Below are 8,032 nucleotides of genomic sequence, written 5' to 3'. Positions count from 1 at the left end.
CCTGGTACGTGACGTTCCCATTTTGCACATGTCTAGTGTGTGCTTTGGCAGTGAAGGGTAGGCACTTAGACTGGAATTTTCAGAAGGGCTCAGCCCTTATAATTGGGGCCATATTTTCATAAGACCTGAGTATCCAACTTGCACCCCTGGACACTGGAGAATCTGGGTCTAAGTGTCACAATAGAATCTGAATATGTCTGAAAATCTGATCCTTAATCAGGTGCCTAAGTGGGAGCCAAGCTGAAAATCTGACCCCACATTTTGAAAATGTGGTGCAAAGGTGCTGACATTGGGTGATAGAATGAGGAAATGCCTGGTAAAGGCATCTCTACCTTGTAGCTAGACACGTGGATCCCCCAATCTATGTTCTTGTTGCTCATTCTTAGACCTAGCAGGAGATCAGCTCTGAATATTTGCAATTTGCTCTTTATTTACAAGGGCAATGGGCTGGTGTTCTGACAACTTGCTACATTACAGAGCTTGTCACTGCCATCAGATGGTCAATAAATGTTGCTCACCTGTAAAACTACACGGGGCAGCTTAACCTTTCTGTGTATTCTGCTCTGGCTGGGAGTGACTCACATGAGTGGCAATTTGTTATGACTTCAGGGTGTTAGGAAATTGCCTCATTCATTACATAGTTTCACTGTTATTCTTTAAAATGAGTCTCCTAAAGCAGCAGCACAAAACCCGCAATTCCTTGTTTATGGCATGTTGGGAATCTTAGGTGTATGATCCTTGCCCAACTCAGTTAGGCAAGTTAAAGAGGCAGGTAAACCCCTTACTGTCATACAATGACCACATGGGAGATCCCAAGGGTGGAGACTCCAAGAAGGAATTGTTTAGAGCTGTGGTTCTCAACCTTAGCCTGAAACACTGCTCCCATCTAGCTGGAATCCTTACTCCCACTTAGCAATGTGGGAAGGGCAGGGTGGGCACCAAGAGAACTGGGTGAAATTTGTTGCCTGAAAACTAGGTTTTTTTGGGCAAAAAGTGCAGATGTGAAGACACCAAAACAGTTTGCAAATGTATGTCGATTTCGCCAAATTGTTTTGGTTTAAAAAAAAGCTTAAAAATCAGATAAAAATCAAAATGTTTCAAATTGACATTGTTAATCAAGTTTTGATTAGCCATTACTTTGTTTCAGAATTTTCTTTAATTTTATTTTTTTTAATTAAAAAAAAAACCTTTACAAATGTTCAGAATCTAAACCCCACATTTCATTGTGGATCACGTGACTCTTTCACTCAACCCAAATGGAAACTATTTTCAGTTCACTAAAAATTTTAGTTTCAGGTTGACCCAAAATGAGGGGTTCCCTTTTTGTCCTGGTTTTCAGACCTACCAGCAAGCTGAAATGTCCATTATTTGCCCTGCCTCAGTCACGTGCTCTAGGCTCCCAGTCTGACTGAGATTTAGCAGTGTGGAAGTGGCGAGTGCCCCACCCCTGGGCTCACTTAAAGCTGGACTGGGTGTATCCTCACAGGGAGCTCTGCTCTCCAGCAGATGGACACAGAGCAACCTAAGAGATTTTTCCCCATCTTTAGTTCTAAGAGATTAATATTTTCCTGGTGTGGCCCTGGGGGTTTGCGCAGCCAGAAGAATGGGCAGCCCCAGAGCCCTGATTCCGGGCGTGCTGTTAGTCTGGCTGGTATCTGACATCAGGAAACATGGGTGGCACTTTTCCAAGGAGCGAGGTGCAGTGTATTCATACACCTAATCTGCTCCAGCCACAAGGTAGACAGTGTCCTCATGGCCTCAGGTCATTCATCCTCACCAAAGATTCCTGTACTTGCAGTCTCACCTCAGGCATCCTGACTTAAAAGTTAAAACAAACTCCCCATGCCCAAGCTTCTGAAGGACTTGAGTGGAGCCAGATTTCACCCTTTGTGTCTCCTCCCTGTAATAAGTGAGGCCCGCCATTTTGTCGCTCAGCGCCCAGGAGGGTTGCTTTGGGAAGCTTCTGTTTCTACGCAGCTTTTCTCCCAGAAGGATCCCAGCATGCACTGCAAGCTTTTACCAATGACATACTCTATAGCAATCACTTTGGCCACCCCTGAAATGCACCCACCTCTGGCATGGGACACAACCATATTTAACAGCGAGCAGCATCAATACAGACCAGGGAGTGAGAGGGAAAGTGGTTCACATCCAATAAAAATCTCCAGAGGGAATGTTTACTGGGCACAGCCACCTGGCTGCAAGCCATTGGGACTAACGCTCCTATGGCTACCATGAGATTTTTAACAGTCACAAGTGAGCCAGATTTCCAAGGGGCATCTTTTCCAGCAGCCCAGATCCCTGCTATGCTGTGTCATTCCTTTACTGCTTAGAAAGAATAATGCTCCCCTACTGAATTGGCAATACCACTTCCTGCATGTCGCAGCACCACCAGCCACCAGCCTGCATCTCACTTCATTGCTGACTCACAAGGACTGTTGCTCCCCCGGCCACAATTTTAAATAAGCAACACCATGACTACTTCCTGCCACACCCGGCTTTTCCTTTGAGGTCCCCTAGCCAAGTATTGACCAGCACCAACCCTGGTTTGCTGGCGAGCTCCCAGCAAATCGGTAGTTTGGCTGCAGGGGTGGGGCTATCTTGTTTACTAACCCTTAGCAAACTGTGATTAGAGCACTCATGTTCTCTGGAAACTGGGCAGAAATGTCTTTAGGCTCAGATGGCCAAGAGGGGCTAGGTGTCTAGGGCCTGGTTTCAGCACCACTGCGATGCACAAACCCTTTGCCAACCCTGCAGGGGCCTAAACTTACTTGGTGCCTAGGTTTTTGCCAGAAATATTCCCTGGGAGCCTATGTTTCTATCTCTGACCAGGCACATGGCTGCCTCCCTCTAGGTGCCCGGACACCCATCTCCTGCCTAACCCCAGGAGGGATTCTCAAACGGGTGAAGGTAGGTGATAGGCCAGCTAAGTCACATGCAGGACCCAGGCTTATAGGCAAGCTCAGATACTACCTAACTCCACACAAAATGACAACAGAAGGAGGCGGAAATTCCCACCGTATAATTTTGAGCCCAGTGGTTAGAGCCCTCACCTGGGATACTGGGGAGTGGGGTTAAATTCCCCTCTCACTGCCAGAGCAGGAGTCTCCCACCTCCCACATACACGCTCTAACCACTGGGCTACAAATTATAAAGATGGGCACCTCACCACCAGTTCCTTGCTAAAATGGCATCAGGCACCTCACTCTAAAGAGGGTCCCTGACTTCACAGCTAGGTTCCTCCCTGCAGCGTGACCTCAGGTGCCAAGCTCTGAGAGAGGGGTGAGATTTAGCATCTCTCACCAGCTATCTCCACGCCTAGTGGTCTTGCTTTTGTGAACTGCACTGTGATGCGCCTGTCTGTCCCCATTCATTGGATATGAGCTGAGGCGACTAATTCAGGCCTTGAGAATCACAGCCCTTTTTCCAGGTGCCTAAAGGTTAGGCATTGTGATCCTGAGGTTCATGACTCCTAACTCCTTCTGAGCATTCAGCACTTAATTATCTAAACCCAAACCAACCAGATCAGCTATCACTTTCTCTATTTCCTCCCTGGGGCAATTCTGTTGTGGTTCTGGAATCACTCTTTCTTTTCTCATCTCCTTTTCCCATTTCTGTGAGGTCAGAGAGGCTCAGGATTCTTCACTGCTCCTTCCGGTCCATGGCACATGTTCATAGGTCATGCAGTGGCCTTTTCTCACCAACTTTCTCTTGATGGAGTCTTTGCAGCATATCCTCAGTCTTGGACATCCTGTCTTGCTGTTCCTCTTCCTCCTCTGCTTTCTGGGCTGGTTGTTCATCTCCCATTCTTCTCACTTATCCAGCACACCTCAAACATGCGCTTTCCAGCCTATCTAGCACTGAGCGCCCCAAACTTCATCTTTCCCCTAATTCTTTCCATTCACTCTGACTACCCTCTGCTTGCCTGCCATTCTCCTCAGTATAATATTTTCTACTACTTGTATCTTCTTTTTGCCTTCTCCACAAGACGCACTGTTTCCAAACCATAGAACAGGCAGGGACAAACATACACAGCATATACTTTTCTTTTGGGTTTGGTACTTAATTGCCCGTCCCACAGTACTCCTGCCACCTTTGATGTGGTTCTGGAATAATAATAATAATTAGTAGCATCTAGGGGCACCAGTCCTGGACTAGGACACCATTGTGCTGGGTGTTGTAGAGACCCAGGAAAAGAAAGACAGATTGTAAACTCTTTGGGGTAGGGACTAAGACAAGAGAACAGATGGCTACAGACTGGCAGGGGAGTACAAGGAAAGTGTAAGACAACATTGGTCAGCATGATGGGCTCTGGCCTCTGTACACCAATAGTCTAACAGTTGTCACATTTTTTGTAGGCATCACAGCAAAGGAGAGCGTTAAGGAGAACAGTGATGAGGTTTTGCAGCTGTTTCCAGGGAGCACCTCCTAAACGTGAGGGCAGCATGGAAGAAAGCACAAAAGGCATTTGTATGAAATGACTCTTGCCCCAATTTGCCGTTGTTCCCTACCATATTGCAGCCCTGATCTCTGATGCAGAAAGTGAGTAAAGTGCTGGTATTATCTGAGTCTTTTAATACGCTGAGAATTGAATGGATGTGATTGTCATAGGTTGACATGCAGCATTCTATTCAGCCACTAGATGTCTCTGTGCTCAAAGGGGCCAGTGATTGGTCCACAAGGGTGACAAAGGTGGAAGTCAATTTGCGTAAATGCCTGTTTGTAGCAATTTTCTGTAAAAAACATCTCCTATTTAAGGACTATGATTCCATATAGCATGACACAGACAGAACTCCTCCTGCAGCTTTCAAGCTCTTTTCACCCATCCATCTCAATGCATGTCTAAGTACAACAGAGAAGAAAATAGCTGGAATTATGCAACATCTGAGTTTTGTCTCAGGCCGTAACTCTTCTGCAATGTGGCATCCTTTCACGCTGTGCTCCCCTGGAGGCCTAAGGAGCATTCCAAAAATAGCCAAGAAGAATACACCCCTGGGGCTTTGGAGACAGAGCCACACACAATAAACCTCACCTTTGAATGAACCCCACAGTATTATGGAAGGGAAAGGAAATATTATTCAGCGGGCAAAAATCTACTCCAGAAAACTTAACACAGACCCACTACTGGTACCTAGGGGAGTGTCTACACTGCAATTAAACACCCGTGGCTGGCTCGTGTCAGCTGACTTGGGCTTACAGGGCTGGCGCTAAGGGGCTGTTTAATTGGTGTGGAGACATTATGGCTCGGGCTGGAGCCCAGGCTCGGAGCTCCCGTGATGGGGTAAGTTGCTGCACTGCTCCAGGAGGACTGTGACTCAGAACTCCTTCCCTGCTCCCTGTTTGCTCTGCAAGGGAAAACATTTCCTGCAGCCCTCCACAAGGTGCTATTTAACCCACTGTCTGGTGTGCAGGGAAGGATGGAGTCAAGACAGCCCACTCCTGGCTCTCCTTTTACGTAGGGATTCTCCAGTTTGGCCAATGTACATAGCAGAGGGACATTGCTGGCACAAGATGGCATATATTATATTGGTGGACATGCAGGTGAATGAACCAGTGATGTGGCTGATCTGGTTAGGTCCTGTGATGGTGTCGCTGGTGTAAATATGTGGGCAGAGTTGGCATCGAGGTTTGTTGCCAACTCTGCCCACATATTTACACCAGCGACACCATCACAGGACCTAAACAGATCAGCCACAACATCACCGGTTCATTCACTTGCACGTCCACCAATATAATATACGCCATCATGTGCCAGCAATGCCCCTCAGCTACATACATCGGCCAAACTGGACTGTCCCTACGTAAAAGGATAAATGGACACAAGTCAGACATTAGGAATGGTAATATACAAAAACCTGTAGGAGAACACTTCAACCTCCCTGGACACACAATAGCAGATTTAAAGGTAGCCATCCTGCAGCAAAAAAACTTCAGGACCAGACTCCAAGGAGAAACTGCTGAACTCCAGTTCATTTGCAAATTTGACACCATCAGCTCAGGATTAAACAAAGACTGTGAATGGCTAGCCAACTACAAAAGCAGTTTCTCCTCCCTTGGTGTTCACACCTCAACTGCTAGAAGAGGGCCTCATCCTCCCTGATTGAACTAACCTTGTTATCTCTAGACTGATTCTTGCCTGCATATTTATACCTGCCTCTGGAAATTTCCACCACATGCGTCTGACGAAGTGGGTATTCACCCACGAAAGCTTATGCTCCAATACGTCTGTTAGTCCATAAGGTGCCACAGGACTCTTTGTCATTTTTTACAGATCCAGACTAACACGGCTACCCCTCTGATACTATCCAGCATTTGAAACTCATTCTGCTAAAGCCAGGAGACGTGTTTGTAATGCACATGGTAACTAGCAAGGGCCCAAGGGGGCAGTGCTCAGGTCTAAACCTGGCTTGGGGTTACTCTAGGGTTTGGATTTGGGATGAAGGCTGGGGGTCAAAAACAGAACTGAACAGAAGATCAATCAATGACCACAACCAGGAAGAAAGAGCAGAACTCACTCAAACCAGAAATATCAGGCTGCCTGATCCTCCAGTATTGATCTGTTGGGTGGAACAGCCTTCCATGGATGACTGGGGAGAAGGAGACAGAGGCAGCAGAAGAAATCAGAGCTAGGAAAGGTAATCCAAATATTGAGGTAATACCCTTCCGCCTCCCTTTCCTGGCATGTCCCATTGCCTGACACACAGTGTTTGCTGGCAATCAACAAAACCATAATCATAACATTTAAAAAGGAGAAAAGTCCACATGACGTTACCCGTTAGGCATGGAGTTATCAAAAGATGGTTGGGCGTTGAATGGAGGAAGCAGTGATTTCGATACCCTGGCGTGACAGGGATTTTTTTTTTTAAAGGTGTCGAATGAAACTAGTTAGGATTAACTGAGGAGGGCTTACTGGAATTTGGGTTGTACCTCTTTCAGCCTTATGTAAATGTTATTTTATGGCATTACGTAACGAAGCACAGGGTGTTAGAGCAGTGGATGGCTTTTATCTTTATAGTTTATCAGTAAGCAAGTTGCAATAATAGAAACTCGATTTCTGAAAGATCACTTCCTTGTTTGGAAAAGATGCAATTGATTTCTAGACACACTTAGGATGTGGCTGAGGGGAGTGAACCAAGTGACAGCCAGCTATTTCAATCGCAGAGTTTAAAATTGGCCAGGATGTTGGAGAAGGACGCCTTCCCCAGCCACCTATTACACTTTAATATCAGAGCCGTGTGAATCTGTCTGTCTGTGATGCGGATACTTTGCTGCGTCACTTCTTGGGGTTCATTACAAACTTTCCAGCCCAGATTTGAGAGCTAGCCAAGGAGCTCTCTGCACAGCTCAGGACGGGGAGAGCACAAAACACTTATTTTTACACTTGTCCAATTCTGTGGCCACCCTGACTCTGGCAGGGTCCCATGGCACTATAATGGCAGTTGAGCATCAGCCAGATATCAGGTAGCCCTGGAGTTGCCTCTTTACCCCCAGCCATGCCCCCTGAGCTAGCCAAAAGGAAGGGATAGTATAGAGGTCACGACAGGTGGTTGGCTGCCTGGCTTTAGGGCAACAATTTTGAGCCAGTGGAGTAGCACAGGGCTGCCCTAGTGCACCTGGGAATCGGGCGCTGTCTTGGCTGTTCAGTCCTGGGGGTATGCAGGGTGTATTTGCAGGGAGTTAGGTGTCCAACTGCAGGTAGGAATCCATCTGCATGTCGGCAACAAAATAGATGCCCATAGAAAGTAGGCAGAAAACGTGGCCAGCTAAAGATAAGCAGCTGGGGGAGTTTGGAAGCTGGTTTGAGAGCCCTTTGAAAATGCTCGTCCTTGGAATACAATCCTGAGAATGTGGCCAGCTGGAACAGGAATGTGGCTGCTGTCCATGGTGATAAATTTTTTATTTGGATTTTGCACATACAGAACATGTTCCTTGACTTCAATGCAGGGTGTTACCCCTGCTCCATATCTTGCTTTTCCCCATCTATCTGATTATGGGTTGCAGACAATGACTACGCCAGTACATGTTACTAATA

Source organism: Chrysemys picta, chromosome 9 (genome assembly GCF_011386835.1).
Source record: "Chrysemys picta bellii isolate R12L10 chromosome 9, ASM1138683v2, whole genome shotgun sequence".
Taxonomy (NCBI): domain Eukaryota; kingdom Metazoa; phylum Chordata; order Testudines; family Emydidae; genus Chrysemys; species Chrysemys picta.
This window is presented reverse-complemented; position numbering follows the sequence as displayed.